We start from the raw sequence: 16,135 nt of genomic DNA on the forward strand, positions 1-16,135 counted from the left end.
TGGTCGTTTCCTCAAGGTCCCTTTAGCCTCCACCTGGCACCCAGTCCCAATGGCTCATTTGGGGGCTTTATTATGGTAGCATCCTGCTTCCAGGTCCCTCAATCTGTATCAGGTATCTATTGCTGCACAGGAAACCATCCCCAAATGTGGTGCCTTAAAATAACGACAACACTCATTTTTCTCATGAATCTTCAATTTGGGGCAGGACTTGGTGGGAATAGCTCATCTCTTTTTCATTCCGTTCAGCTGAAGCAGCTGGAAGGCTGAGGCCTGGCATCTTCTGGAGGCTTACTCACCCAAATGTCTGGCGATTCATTCCCAGCTGCAGTTAGGCTGAGACCAACAAATCCATCCATACCTTCCCCACGTGGCCTGGGCTCCTCACAACATGGTGGCTGAGTTCCAAGGCCACGTGTCGAGAGAGGGAGAGGCAGATGGAAGCAATATTGCCTTTCATAGCCTAGCCTCATGAATCATACAGCGTCACTTTCACCACATTCTGTGTTGAGGTAGTCACAGAGGCCCACCCGATTTCAAAGGGAGGGGGAGTAGACCCCCGCTCTTGGAGGGGCAGCAGGAAGGTTCTGGAAGCACATGTAGGACCGGAGATGTTGCTGTGGCCGCTTTGGGAAACTACAATCCGCCCTATGTCTGCAGGAGTCTGTCCTTGGCTACGGGCTATCCCAGGGCATACAAGCTCCCAGGTGCTTTCAGCTGGGAATAGTAGTGACCAAAGGGCTGTCTTCTAAGGTAGCCACTGGGGTAGGCCCATGGAAGTTGGGGAGGAGGTACACAGAAACAATCACGGGGAGGTCTAGGAGCTCGGAGAAGCATATCAACAGCGTCTGTTCCAGGAAAATAAAATACTGATAACTCAGAAGTCAAGGTGAATTATATTCCTATTCCTTGTCTCATGCAGTCACAGGCATCTCAGTTTTTCAGGAAACATTAAGTGACAAAAAAAATGTGAAGCCAAGATCAGCTAGAGGCTCATTTACAGCCAAGAGTTGGCCTGACCTGGCATGTCCATGTCTCAAATTCTTTTGGTCTCTGACCACTCAAGGGGTGGACCAGTGGCCCTTCCTTAAATCACACTGTTATTCATCCATGGCTTGTTACAATCCAACGGAGACTGGAAATTAACCATTTTGCTTTTACACATGGTCCTGTATGTGTGCAAAATGAAGAAGCCCTTATCCACTGAACATGTTCTTAAATAAGGTTTTGATAATAGCTACCAAAATACATTTATGTTTGTTTGAATTTTATTGAAGTATAGTTGTTTTACAATGTTGTGTTAGTGTCTGGTGTACAGCAAAGTGATTCAGTACAGCAAAGTGATTCAGTTAGTGTCTGGTGTACAGCAAAGTGATTCAGTGTACAGCAAAGTGATTCAGTACATATTCTTTTTCATATTTTTTCCATTATGGTTTATTACAGGATATTGAATATAGTTCCCTATGCTATACAACAGGACCTTGTTTTATCTATTTTATACATAGTAATTTGTATTTGCTAATCTCAATCTCCTAATTTATCCCGGCCCCACCCCCTTTTCCATTTGGTAACCATAAGTTTGTTTTCTATGTCTGTCTGTTTCTTTTCATAAATAAGTTCATTTGTGTCATATTTTAGATTCCACATACAAGTGATATCATATGGTATTTGTCTTTCTCTTTCTGACTTACTTCACTTGGTATGATAATCCCTAGGTCCATCCATGTTGCTGCAAATGGCATTATTTCAATCTTTTTTATGGCTGAGTAATATTCCATTGTGTATGTATACCACGCCTTCTTTATCCATTCATCTGTGCATGGACGTCTAGGTTGTCTCCATGTCTTGGCTATTGTGAATAGTGCTGCTGTGAACATAGGGGTGCATGCGTCTTTTCAAATTATAGTTTTGTCCGGATATATGCCCAGGAGTGGGATTGCTGGATCATATGGTAACTCTATTTTTAGTTTTTTAGGGAACCTCCATACTGTTCTCCATAGTGACTGCACCAATTTACATTCCCACCAACAGTGTACGAGGGCTCCCTTTTCTCCACACCCTCTCTAGCGTTTGTTATTTGTGGACTTTTTGGTGATGGCCATTCTGACCAGAGTGAGGTGGTGCCTCACTGTAGTTTTGATTTGCATTTCTCTAATGGTTAGCGATGTTGAGCATCTTTTCATTACCAAAATATATTTAAAGATCTTTATCGGGCCGCTAAGACTGTAGTGTTTTGGGTATGGTGATGTAGCTTCTCTGAAAAAACAACAAGAAAGACTTTGCTCTAAGGATGAGCAAACTTGTTCATGGAAAGTGGGCATGAAATAGCTACAGAACATACTTGTCATCTGCTAATGCCAGGAAAACCGTTTAATGTATTTGTTAGGACAGTGTCATGGAGTAGCCTTTTCCTCTCTAAGATAAGGAGGGTTTTTTTGTGTGTTACATCAAACCTAGAAGTTTTTCTCTTACCGTCAAAACATCACAGGCACTTAGACCCCTCTCACCACCACAGTGTAGCTCTGAGAACGCTCAGAGTAAAAGAGGAAGGTTCACTGAGTGTCCCAGGGGTCCCAGGGAAGCATGGGGCATGTGAGATGCCATTTCCAGACAGAGCAGGCATCCTTTGCTCTGTAAAGCAGTCTCTGAAGGAGTCAGCCTGGCTCCAGTTCTGACATTGCGGGGAGAAGAGCCTGCCAAGCTACCTCAGTCCTCTAGGCAACTGACTAGACTGGTCTGAAGAGACACCAGTTTTGGCAGGAACATTTAGGGATCAGCTGCACCACTTACACTGGGCAGTCCACCAGGCAAGCCATGCCCTCACTCCCTTCCAGAAGGACTGTAGCAGGACAGTGGCACTCACATGACCTCATGTAAACATTCAGTCGTATCTCTAGAGACCATGAGTTCCCAGCTGTCTAAGGCCCCAGGCCTGTGGCTGTGACCTCCGAGGCTAGATTCCATCTACTTTGCTCTTCTAAATCAAGACTCTCTCATTCTGATCCATCTTGGAGTCTTTAATGGAGAAAAGTTTTAATACACAAAGTGTCTTCACTCATCTTATCCCAGGCCTCTGTCTCCTTGGAAAAGTAAGGTGCTATCCCCAACCACAAGAGAAAGCCATTGTAAGATCTCAACACACATGTCTGGGCAGCACTGAAGGAGAAGGATAATTATCAGCTCTGGGGAAATAAATACAGCAGGCTCTTCCCATGGATTCCAGGGTGGTGTTCTGCCCAGACCTCCCTCCTTCCTCTTCCTCTTTGGTGGATGGCATGGGAATGAGCAGACCTGCTCTAGGCTTTGCTGCTGGGACTTTTCCTTCAGCAATGGGAAGTGCCCCAGATTTGGAGATGGGAGACTTGGAAACTAGCCCCAACTCACCCTTCACTAGCTGTGTACCTGGGGCAAATCCCTTAGCCTCTCTGAGCCTGCTTCCTGCCTAAGCCTGCCTTCCCTTCCTCACAGGGGTGAGGTGGAGGACAGGTGAGATGTGTGGGAAAGAGCTTGGGGAGTTCCAGAACTCTCTGGAATACCAATGGTCATAACTGGTACTGACTCAGCACAAGGTTCCCTGTTTCGGGACGTGGCCCAAGATCTCTGCAGGACCTGGAAGACACAACAGAGTTGAGTGATCCCTCCTGACCACTGGGTTGCCCTGGAGACAGACATTGCAAGGCCTGACTCCCCCGATGCATCCTTTGAACCTCTCAAACATGCAGCCTCTCAGAGCAGGGCTGTGGAAGGGGACGGATGGTGGATACAGTGACAGGAATGGATTCCTCCTGTAACTGGCCACTGACACAGAACGCAGCAAGTTAGCTTGCAGAATTAATGAAGACCTCAGGGAAAAGCAAGAGTTGGGATGAAATGCCAGCTTCATGCTAAGTTGAGTGTGATCAGTGAACTGGAATCTGTGGCTGCTTTGAACTGACCACACTCCCTCTTCAGCTGCCCAGAGCTTCCACCTACCATGACGAGCTCTCAGGAGAGGCTTGCTCTCAGTCACTTCATCTTTGATGCAAATGGCAGCTGCTTGGCCCTTCTTCAGGTGTCTGCTGTCCTACTGCAGAGTGGGCGGTTTTGGCCCCAGGTTAAGGGCTATCAGCTCCTGACTAGCAGGTTGGAGAGGGTTTTTAGGGGCAGGAGATCTCCCTGGTGTCCCTGAAATTCCTTACTTTCTCCATCTTGGGGTCAGGCTAACCTTGGAGAACCCTGAGATCTGGGCCACAAGATATCTTGGGGATGATTTTCAACTTTCAAATAAAAGAAGCAGGTCTGGAGAGGATCTGCACTCTGATCCAAATGGGACGCTTGGGGCTCCTTTGACAAGTCCAAGCATCACCACTTGAAGCCCAGCTGGTTTGCTCAGCTGTCTGTAAAAACAGGCACTTCTATTAGAATGGAGCCTCCTCAAGGTCAAAGGCCTTTGGGGGAGGGATACCAGGAGTCCAGACATACCAGGGATGAGTCCAGGGATACCAGGAGAGCCCCGAGGGAGCGTGATTTCAGGAGCTGGGAAGGAAGCCTCCCCTCCTCACCACCCATTATTTAAAAAAAAAAAAAAAAAAAAAAAAAAAAAAGAGTTGTAATTTGATCCTTGGACTGCAGCTAAAATGCAAATTCCCCTGGGAGGGTCACAGTACTTTAGTTACTGGTAATTTATCTTCCCCTGTAAATGAGCTCTAGACCTACTCTTGGAAATCTTTATTGGAAAAAGCAGGTGGGCCCTGGAGGATACTGAAGGCCCGGAGTTAACAGTTATGGAGTGAGTGCCAGAAGCCAGGCACTGTTAGACACTAAGGTTGTTCTCTCTTGTTGGTCTCACAATAATTAGGCAGGATGGGTCTTATCCCCTTTGTATAGATGAGGAAATTGAGGCCCAGCAAGCCATTTGTCTAAGGTCAGTCGGCCAGTAGCCGACACAGCTGGGACTGGAAACCAGATCAGTCTGGCCCCGAAGCTGTGAGGATCTCTCTACCCCCCACTCCTTCCCCAGCTCAGAGGGGAAGGGTGGGGACCCACACACCTTAATGCACAACCCCAGGACTTCAAGTAATTGAAGTCCTATTCCAGGCCACCGTGTGCTCCACATGGCGGTTAGTGCTCTGAGTCTAAAGGAAGAAATCCTAGAGCAGTCGTTCTCAAATCTGCACTGTGCCTTAGAGAGCTTGTTGAGACACAGATGGCTGGGCCCCATCCCCAGAGTTCCTGACTCAGTAGGTCTGGAGTGAAACATGAGATCTGCAGCTAAAACAATTTCTGGGTGATGCTGATGATGCTGGTCTGGGAACCACACTTTGCAAACCACTGACCTAGTGTGTGTCTCAGGGAGTTCCTCTCTGGCTGAGGGCAGGATGTGCACTTGTAAACAAGCAGAGAGCTTTATTAGATGGGGGTGAGGAGAGACTGCTGTAGTAGAGACCCAACAATAAAGTTATGGCTTAAAGAACATAGAAGTTTCTCCCTTAGTGACAATCTGCAGTGGATATTGTAGGGCAACACCCAGATCCCGCCTTCAAGGCTGAGGTACCACTTCCCCAGTGCTTGGGGGCTGGGGTGGGGAGTTGTTGAGGGCTCATAGCTGAGTCCATCTCTGAGAATTGCCCTTGGCGAAAGGAGCTGCCTCACCCAAGTTACGGCCTTTGCGCAGGCAGCCTGCATCCCCAAAAGACTGGTAGATATGGAGAACGAAGGTCCCACCCCTTTGTCTCCATCTGGGACAACTCTGAAGGGCCATCCTAGATCCAGAGCTCCCCGCTGGATCAGCTGAGGACCCTCGTCCGACTTCACTGCAATTCACCTTCTGCTCTTGTACCTGGCTGGTGCCGTTCCTGAGTGGTGTAGCCTAGTACACCTCCGGGACCGTCTGTTCTAAGTGAGCTGACCTAAGCCACAGTCTAAAGAGAGCTTTCCTGGTTGGTGGGTAGCTTGGCCGTGCTCAGAGGCCCAGGTTCTCTTCATCTCATTTCTTTGCCATCCCTTTGGCTTTGCCCTTAGCTGAAGCCAGACTGCAGGTTCCTCTGTGCTCCAGTTTGTGGAAATTGGAAAGAGAATGTAGAGGAGGCCCAGTTTGCCAATGACACTGGCATGGATGTGGCACACATCATGCACACAAGTTTCTCAAACTCAGTCACATGGCTGTGCACTCCCGCAGGGAGGCTGGCAAGCAGTGTGAGCTGGCCAACCACTCCAGGCTATAGCTCCTACTCTGGAAGAAGAGGAAAAGAGATGATGGTGGACGTCCAGGGGTCTCCATGGCAACCTCTGAATATGAATTTGTGTGGCCCCAACTCCATGTGCCACAAAGGTCTGCAGCTGGAATAGCAAATGTGAGCCATTTACTGGGCACAGAGATCCGTAAAGCATTGCCATTCACAAGGAGGAAAGCCCCAGTGGCTACTTGAGAGGCTGCTCACCACGGGTCAGCATAAAAAGCTACACTGTTGATTTTGCCCACTATCTACAGTGCAGGTGTAACTCTAGACATTTCTCTGAAAAAGTTTAGCCGGTGTAAGTGAGATAAAGTGACCTGATAGAGATAACCTTCAGTAGACTCAATAAAAAGAAAATCATTCCCAAGCTTCACTTTGTCATCATTAGCCACAGATAACTTGTAAAATACCTTCCTTTTGATCATGACACACGTGGTTGCCTGCTTTCACCTGTCCCCTCCTCATCCCAGGGTGGGGGACACGGAGGACGGGCTTGACTGTGCCCCTGGATGGGGCACGCTGTCCTCAGTGGTCCCAAGAAGTCTTGTCAATAGACCTGGAGCCCAGGGTGGCATCATGCTGACCCTGCCATTCCCCCCACCCTCCCTTACCCAGCTTAGAGTCCCTGGTCCATCTTATTAAGCCTTCGTTGCAATTACCGTTAACTTCCTTGCCTCCCTCCCCCTCTGTTAAACCCCAGCTCCTCCCCGCTGTGCTGGAGAAGCTGAGAGCTGCTGTAGAAGAGCTTGTATCTGGGCTGCGTGGCCTCTTTCTCTTTACGACCCCAAACCTCACGTGTGCACTGGACACCAGCAGGCCATCGTCACACGGCTTCCTAGGGGAGCCCTGTCCTTCCCGCCCTCACACCCATGTTCCCCCTCCACCTCATCCTTCATGGAGAAAACAAACCATTAGGGGGAATCTCCTTCACTGACCTCTCCCCAGTCCCCCCCTTGCCCACCTGCCCCTCCCTCCTGTCACAACGGAAGACCCGTCTCTGTTCCTATCTGAGGCCAAACCTTAGATAGGAACTTCTTGGTCTGTAAATCCTACCCCCCAAACTCTGGCATTTCTATCTTCAGCCCTGCCTTCTCCCCGAGCTGCAGGGTCCCTATCAAGCGTCTCCACTTGGTATCCAATGGGCAGACCAGGGTCTGAAGTGGGAGACACAAAGCCAGACCAGTCTGACCGCTGCTGGGCTCAGTCACAGAGGACGGTGCCCTCAGAGAAAGAAGACTCACCCTCACCCCAAGCCTGTTAGAGAAGACATTGCTGAGTTGGGAAGATCAGTGAGAGGAAGAAGCCTTGAGAGGTCATTGCCACCAGGAGGGACATTCCGACCTGACCCGTCCGGTGTCAGTCGCCGCAGGGTAGACTAAAGCCTGGAGAGGTTTGGCAAGGGCCTCCTCCAGCTCTGCTCCCAACAAGCTGTGCCAGCGGCTGCCCTGTGGCCTCTGAGATGAGCCACCTCGCTGGGGGGACTTCAAGGCCGGCCTCTTCCTGGGCAGGTGAGGTGGGAGGCCAGGCTTGAATCTTTGTCCTGCTCCATCTCAGGGGGTGTCGGGGGGGATTTGCCGATAGTCTTTGTCCCAGTGCTGCTTCTGGAGAAGGGGACCAGAGCGGTGACGAGGGAGGTCCCCCGCTGCCTGCCTGGGGGATCTGGGAGCTCTGGGTTCCCAGACTGTCCACAGACGCACCTCATTAGTAAGCTGCCTGGTGCGGGGTGCGGGGACAGGCTGTTTGTTCACCCTGTTCACTGACCCATCCCCTCTCCAACTCCCCACTCTTTCCAAGCAGCCTGTTCCTTGGCCAGCATCTGGGAGCCAATTTATTCAGGCCCTGAGGTTTGTTTTGTTAAGGATTTTAAAATGTATTAAGAAATGTGCAAAGAGCTTTGTCATCACTTTCCTCTTTCAAATTTATCTGAGTGACCGGATCGGGAAGTCCCTGCCTGTCTCTTGCCCTGGCAGGCCCCCAGGGGTAGCTGGGTGTCCCAGGGGCAGGAAGTGGGGTCTTAGACCCCTTCAAGCCATTCCTCTGGCCACATATCCTGCCTGGGCTGTAATGAGCTGAGCCAGCAGGAGGGGACGGGGGGACACTTCTCTCTGTTCTGTTTCTTCACTCCCTGTTTTACAGGGGCTGTTAAGTGTCCAGAAGGCGGAGCCTGGGACTTTAGGGCCCCCTGGCACCCTGGGTGCACTACAGGACACAAGGAGGACTTGAGTCATGAGACCCCTGAGAAGGGAAGGCAACGCGTCCATCTACACCCTCTCAATGGGTCTGTTTTCCACCCCCCGCCTCCGATGTGCCTCTGACACAGGTGCAGGGCACGGGCCAGAGTTCACTAGGGCCTGTCCTGAGCACTCTTCTCCTGGCTGTGGACAGGATGTTTGACGTTGCTCTGAGCTGGGCTCAGGCACTGAAGAGAGACGCTCATCTCAAGATGGGTTTACAGGTTATGATGGGTTCACTTGTGTCCCCCCATGATATGTCGAAGGCCTAACTCCCAGTACCTCAACACGTGACCTTATTTGGAAACAGGGTTGTTGCTGATGTGATGAGTTCAGATGAGCTCAGACTGGAGTAGGGTGGACCCCTGATCCACTATGACCTGTGTCCTTATAACAAGAGGACAGAGCCACTCGGGCAGAAGACCCTCACGTGACAGTGGAGACAGAGACTGGAGTGATGCATCTGCAAGCCAAGGAATGCCGAGGGCTGCCCGCAAACCCCAGGAGCTAGAAGAGGAAGGAAGGATTCTCCCCGACAGATTTCCAAGAGAGCAGGACCCGGTCAATACCTTGGTTTCAGACTTCTGGCCTCCATAGCTGTGAGACAGTGCATCTTGGTTGTTTTCTGCCACCCAGTTTGTGGTGCTTTGTTACAGCAGCCCTAGGAAACAAAAGACAGAGGTGAAAGCCACCTCAGTCCAGAGCACCTATTTAAAGAGCAGTGACGTTGTCTGTGCCCTGCCAGTCAGTCGTGCCAGTATGACCCCTCCATTAGTTGTCCTCCCCAAGTCTGTCCCACTCATTGCTCCGCTCCCAGAGGCCCTAGATGTGGTGCGATCACAATCAGGGTGAGTGGGTCCTGTGTGACAAGCCCCACTGGGATCTCGGGCAGAGGTCAGGCCTGGGGTCAGGGGCTGGGGTCATGTCTTCTGCAAAGCCTCATTAGGGGCCACTCTTGGGAAATCTACAAGACACGTTTGCTCCCTGAGTCCGTGTGGTCCAAATGAATGCCTCAGCCAAACAGAAATGATCACAGGTCACGAATCTTCAGAATCAACTGGAGGATACTCGATGTCCTGAATGTTAAATTTGTGAGTGCTGTAGGTGTGCCAAAGAGTGAGGGGTCCCCGTGCCATTCCAGCGTGCGTCCAGCCTGCTTGAAGGGTGCCCAGTGGCCCTGGGTGTGCAGCCCTGTCTCCTGGGCCGTGTATCATGTGTGGGGATTCTGCTGTGCTTCTCTCACGCTCACCACCAACTCTGAGAAAACTCAGCTTTCCTAAAATGGCACCTGGCCAATCTGAGAAAAAATTCAAGTCTTCAGTAATAACAATAAGCTGCATTTGTTTGCCTCCTAAACTCTGTTCCAGGTACCATCCCATTCTACCTCCACAACAGGCAGATGTGGCCTTTTATCCCCTTGTTGTGGATGAGGACACAGAGACTCAGAGAGGTTGAGGACTTGACCCAAGGTCACACAGCTGGTGATGGGCAAAACTGGAACTTGAGCCCCACTCTGTTTGACTCCAAAGCCCTGACTTTCTCCACTGGGTCCTGATGGGGACTCACTCCACCCTCCTCACAAAACAGCTGCCTACTTTCCAACAGGAGCCTTTTAGAAAACCATAACCCTTAGGAATTTCAGGCACCATGACACGCAGCAGTTGGAAAATGTTGGTGCAGCAAGTCCTTCTGGGGCAGCCTTTATGCCTATGAATTCAGAAAAGTCTCGACGCTTAGTTCTGGGTCTATTTTTAGCTCCTTTCACCCTTGCCAGGCATGGCCTGAAGTTCTATTGGCCGCCCCGAGCAGAGCTGCCAGGAAGATTGCACTCTACTTATTAAAATGTTCGTGGCATTTGAGACGAGGAGCTTTTCCCAGTTAATTCTAATCTGTCAGTATTCACTTTTTCCTTTGAAGCCCAAATAGCAATGTATCACCTCCCTAAACAAAGGGCCAGCATTGACTTTGACCCCCTCTTTGGGTTAGAGTCATGGGAGGTGTCAGAATCAGGAAGCTGGGGCTCGTGCTCACGTGTGTAGGGGAAAGATCATGGGGTTACATAAATTATATGGCACCTATTCCATGGAAAGCAGTGCAGCTATTAAAATGCCAATGTATTTATCAATAGGAAAAGTCATTTGTAATATATTGCAGAGTTAGAAAAAGAAGTTACAAAACTGTGTGTAGCATAACCCATTTTGTATCTAAAAATATAACTACACCCAAAAATTACCAGGAAGGCATATTCTGACACAGTTATAATTGTTATTCCTGGGTGCTGAGATTATGGATAATTTTCTTTTGTCCACTTATCTGTTTTTTCTTCTAATCTCCCCCCACCCCAGTTAAACATGTATATGTTTAAATGTAAACACAACAAATTTACTGATATATGTGGAACTTTAACAGCAAACCTTGTGCCTGAATTTCAGTGGATACCGGTCCCTCTCAAATCAGGTCACAGTAAACTTAGGTTTGAATGAATTTCTATCCAGGCCCATATTCTATTCATTTTTTTACCTAGTTTTCTATTTTGAAAACTTAAAGCCCACAGAAAAGTTGCAAGAATGGTACAATCAGCACCTCAGGTCCTTCACCTAGATGGATTGATTGATTGCATTTTCGCCACATTTGCTTTATCTCTGTATGTTGTTATATGCATTTCTAACGCCCCAATATCTGACACTGTTTTCTGTGAATGAATGAATGGCTGCAGTAGCAGGAAGGTCAGTCCTTAGTGAGCAAGGTGGCTTGTGCAGCAGGTGCTACCTGAAGTCCAGCTGGTGGCAGAGGAGAACCAGAGGCAGAGTGGCCCCCCAGGCAGAGAGCAGCATGAACAGAGTCTTGGAGGGCAGCAGCATGGAGCTTCTACAGAGCTGACCGACAGGGAGTGGGATGGCAAGTGGAGGTGAAGCTGAACACAAGAGCGCTGGCGGGGGAGGACCCAAAAGGTCTCAGCTACCACCCAAAAGTATCAAAGTGTAAGGGGAGCCACTGAGGTTTTGTGTATTTTAAAGATCTCTCTGGGAACTTCTCTGGTGGTCCAGTGGTTAAGACTCTGTGCTTCCAGTGCAGGTGCAAGGGTTTGATCCCTGGTCAGGAAATTAAGATCCTGCATGCTGCGCAGTGTGGCCAAAAAAAAAAAAAAAAAAAGAAAGAAAAAGAAAGAAAAGATCTCTCTGCTGCCATGATGAACATGGACTTGAGAGGTACAGGCAGAGGGAGAACCAACAGCTCTTGAGGTGACTGCCTGGGTTTGGGGAGGCAGGGAGCAATCCAGGACAACTCCAGGGTCTGGTTTGGAACATGTGAGTAGAGACCAGTGCTGTTTCTCTAGGTGGGGAGCGCAGAAGGGGGGAAAGCCAGTGGTAAGGGGTAGGGGAGGAGGGGAACTGCTGACTTCAGTTTGGGTACATTGTGGTTGAGTAGCCTGTGGGTTATCCAGATGGAATTGCCCAGCAGGCAACTGACTATAGGTCTTGAGCTCAGGACCAAGGACAGGTCTGGAGATGGAAATTTTGGAATCCTAAGAATCAAATGGGTAGGATGACCACCATCATGGTTGGCCTGGGATGGTCCCTGCTCATGTCTATGTTGTAGCATATTTATTAATAGCTCCCCCTTTTACTTGTCTGGTCTGGACAGTAATTTATATGGTCTCCCTGAAAGGTTGAGACTGGTTGCTTCCTGTCTTCACCTGATACTCACCACTCCCTGGCTTGGCCTGGCTCTGTGGGTGCCTTCTCCTGTATGTGATTAATTACTAGAGGTCTGTGTCCTCTATCCTTGGTTATTTCCCACCGTGTTTCACATGCTACATTTCGAGTAGACGGTGCCTAAGAAACATCTTGGCTCCATGCTGCCCACCTCCAAGCCTTTGTTCATGCTGTTCTCTGCCTGGGGGGCCATTCTGCCTCTGGTTCTCCTCTGCTACCAGCTGTGTCTTGTGGTTGAGAGATCCACAGGTCCCCATCTACTGAGATGAGAGAGGGTGGGAGAGGTTCTGTGGGTTACCTTGCTGGAGGCTGGTGGATTGAGATGCCCCTTTGGTCCAAGCTCCTACTAGGTATGGAATTTAGGAAACATTGGAGAGGTGAGGAAACTCTAAAACATTCCCACCTTGCTCCTTTCCCTCACCCCCTGCTTGGGCTGCAACAGCTGGAGTGCTGATAATACCTGTCCCCCAGAGTGCCTCCTCAGAAGCCCCGAGGGCAGCCAGCCCTGAATGAGTCCTTCTGGAGCCCAGGTGATGGGCTGATGAGAGCCATGCCCTGGACAAGCCCTGTTCCCTCCATGTGGCCTTTGCTTCAGCCAGACAGCCCCCAGATGTATCCTGAATACTTTTGCCTGTGGAACCAGAAATGCCCTTTTCCCAGGCCCTCATGCCCCCCAGTCCATGTCTAACTCTTAAACTGTATCTACCCGGGACTTCCCTGGTTGTCCAGTGGGTAAGACTCGGTGCTCCCAATGCAGGGGGCCCGGGTTTGATCCCTGGTCAGGGAACTAGATCCTGCATGCATGCCGCAACTAAGAGTCTGCATGCCACAACTAAGACCCGGTGTGACAAAAATAAATAAATATTTTAAAAATAAAATCAAATCTACCTACCCTTTGGGGCTCACTCTCCTGATGCCCCAGGAGACCGTCTTGGATCCATCCCTGCTGGATGCAATGCTCACTTCATCTGGAATGTCCCAGTGACATCCACTGCCTTCCTCATTGTTTCGTCTGGGCTTTTGTCTTACTCCTTGGAAGTCAGGGTGGAGACACTTTTGCATTTTTGTATTTCTCTACAATGCCAAACATGGGAGTAATTACTTCATGATGTGTATGGAAAGTGTGTGAGTTCAATCGCTAGGAATTTAGTCTCCATATAAGAGGGCACCGTTGAAGGTCATGAAGCAGGGAATAGAAGGATGAAAGCAGAATTTACATTTATTCACTCATTCAACAAGTATTTCTTGACAACCTCTATGTACTAGACACTGTGGTACATAGTGGATTTAAAGAAATAACCCCTAGCGTCAAGGACCTCATTATTTAGATGTGAGAGGGAACAAGACAGATGTAAACAGTTACCAAACAATGCAGTAAGTACCATAATAGTGACAAGATAGTGCATAGTGGAGTCGGGAAGTGCTTCACCAAAGAAGGAACATTTAAGCTGGGTCTTGAGGCATGCATAGGAGTTTGCCAGACATCAGGGAAAGGGTACGGCTGATAGAGGGAATAATAAGGGCAAAGTCATTGAGCCCCAGAAATGATTGTATAGGGGACTGAAAGAATTTCAGTGCAAGGGGTGAGGGGGAAACAAGCATGTCAGGGGATGCAGGGAGATGGGGCAGAGGAGAAGGAAAGGGGCCTGCACTGAGGCAGAGGGCAGGGTTTTAAAGAGAGGTAAGTTGTGCTGACTGTAGCAGTGAGGAGAGTGGAGACAGGTAGTTGTGAACATGCAGCTGCTCCCCATCGTTCACCTGGGGCTGCCCTGAACTCCTGGTCATGGCTGCTTTACTTTGGATTCTAGGTCCCTACAGGGAGCTGCCTGTCCCATACCCCTGAGTTGCCAGCAGCTGCTACAGGTCCCGGCCATCTCCTCACCTACTCTCCTGGTGAGAGAGACCTCGGCAGGACTGGTCTCTGGGCTGAACCCTCCACCAGCAAGGAGGTATGTGTGCCCCTAGGGAGTGGGCAGATGGCGAGGACTGCCCTCCCAGCTGGGCAGCCTCGCTGGGCTGGCAGTGCTGTTTCTAGTGTGCAGGAGATGGCAGGGGCTGGCAGGCCAATGTCCGCCCTCCCGGTGTCCACACTTGGCAACCCCACCTGTCTCCAGCCAACCGTGTCCTTGCAGATGAAACTGGCGGAAGGAAGAAGCTGGGCCCGGAATTGGCTCCCTGAGTTTTTTTTAAGTCACACTTTGATGTTTCCTGTTCTGTTGGCTGACACCAGTAGTCCTTTTTTTACTACCTCTTATATGCTTCCTACCTACTCTTGCTCATCCCGGGTGCAGGACGGTCCCCTCCCCTGACCCCCAGCACTTACCCAGTCCCTGTTCCTCTCTGGTCTGTTTGGAGAGCAGGCTGGCCTTTCTGTCCTGTTGTGAATGTTTACACAAATGGAAAATGTCAGTTTAATCTGTAAAGGAGCTCAGGTGGGAAAGTTCCCAAAGCAAACATCCGAAGGTGCAGTGTGTTTCCCCTGAGGGTGGTCCACGGGGAGAAGCTGGTGCAGCCTCACATTTATTCAGCACCCTCTGTGGGCAAGAGCCCCTGCCCTCCTGGAGATTCCAAAATAAATAGACACATCCACAGCCTGTTATATCCCGAAGTCAATGTCACAGTGCTGTGTGAGCTCTCGGGCAGGCGCTACTGGCCCTGGGCGCAGGCAGAGAAGGTTTCGTGGAGGAAAGGCTCACTGTAAACTAGGCTGGGAACCGGGGTGGGAAATGGAGATGCTTCCAAGAGGAGGAGACATGAGGAGTGGTGAGGGCATGTCAGGCTGGAGTAATGGTCTGACCACAAAGCTGAAAGGAGAGCTCAGGGACATAGGTGGCAGGTCTGGAGGGTGTTGGACAGACTCAGAGGGCCTTGAATGTCTGTCCAGGGAATTAGGTCCTTCTGTGTGCAGGAGAGGAAGTGAGGCATGTGAGTGGGCACTTACATCTAGTACTAGTCTTCCTGGTGGATATCTCTGCGGCCTGGACCCGTCTGAGTTTTAAAAGACGTTGATGCTTCTTATGTGTATCACTGGATGAACTCGTTTCTAAAATCCCATTAGCTGTAAAATAACCATGTTTCTGAGGTAGGAGAGGATGGTGATGTAGTGAAGGGAAAACTTTTCCTCTACCCTTATAGGTTCAGTTTCCAGAGCCTGTTAATTAAAATGACAACAGACATTAACAGGAGGAAAATGTTTTATTTACATGCATCATGCATACATGTGGAAGTGCTCAGTGCTGAGTAGCTCAAAAGGGTGGTTAGAATTGGGGGTTTATATACCTAATTTAGTAGAAGAATGGAAGGGAGAGAAAAGACTCTTATGGGGAGAACAAATGGGTTTCTTTAGGAAAGACAAATGGGCTTTTTAGGAGAATAAATGGGAGATAAGAGAATCTGTGACAATGTTTGTCTATACAGGTACGAGTGGACTTTACCTCTTCTTCAGGGCCAGAACTCCCCCAGAGAGAGTTAATAGGTTGGCAAATTATGGTATATTTGCTCTTGGTCTCTCTCTTAGAAGCAGACCCATCCCAAAGAGGGAATTTATGGCAGTCCTGATTTCTCAAAATTTCTGCTTTTAGTCAGATAGGGGAAGCTCTGAGAAGGCTTCTTTCTGCATCTGTTGAATCTCAACTGTCTACAGCTGAAAATAATTGTTATACCAATTCTGGGGTTCTGAGTTACTCCCCATGGTGAAATGGGTAACATGCAGGAATTCCTGGCCAGTCAGAGCTAACTTTCACAACTAGAGGAAACCAGTGACTGAAGATTCATTCTCACTGTGTAGACCACTCATCTGAATCACTGGGGTTCAAAACAATCACAGTTTCAAAACAAAACTGATGCTGGGGAATGGGGAGACTTTTTTGGGATTGAATGATCCAGATAATTGCAGTGGTGGTGATGCCCTCCCAGCATGCCCTGGGCCGGTGGGAGCACATTAGTCACGAGTTGGGGTAAGGAGAGGTGGTTGAGG

The 16,135-nt window shown here is 49.4% G+C and overlaps 1 long non-coding RNA gene across 3 annotated transcripts; it reads right to left on the bottom strand.

Moving 5' to 3' along the window:
- Positions 1 to 1,284: 1,284 nt before the first annotated feature.
- LOC309815239 lies at positions 1,285 to 13,149 on the bottom strand. Of its 3 annotated transcripts, none has more exons than XR_014295821.1 (4): positions 13,052 to 13,149; positions 12,311 to 12,416; positions 9,013 to 9,104; positions 1,285 to 7,813 (listed from the first exon to the last, which is right to left on the bottom strand). It is a non-coding gene; the product is annotated as an uncharacterized lncRNA (long non-coding RNA). The 3 variants fall into 3 exon arrangements; XR_014295822.1 differs by having other exon boundaries at positions 12,311 to 12,419; XR_014295823.1 differs by lacking the exon at positions 12,311 to 12,416 and having other exon boundaries at positions 13,052 to 13,144.
- Between the last annotated feature and the right edge of the window lie 2,986 nt (positions 13,150 to 16,135).

Source organism: Mesoplodon mirus (assembly GCF_964341445.2).
Source record: "Mesoplodon mirus genome assembly, chromosome: 14".
NCBI classification, from domain to species: domain Eukaryota; kingdom Metazoa; phylum Chordata; class Mammalia; order Artiodactyla; family Ziphiidae; genus Mesoplodon; species Mesoplodon mirus.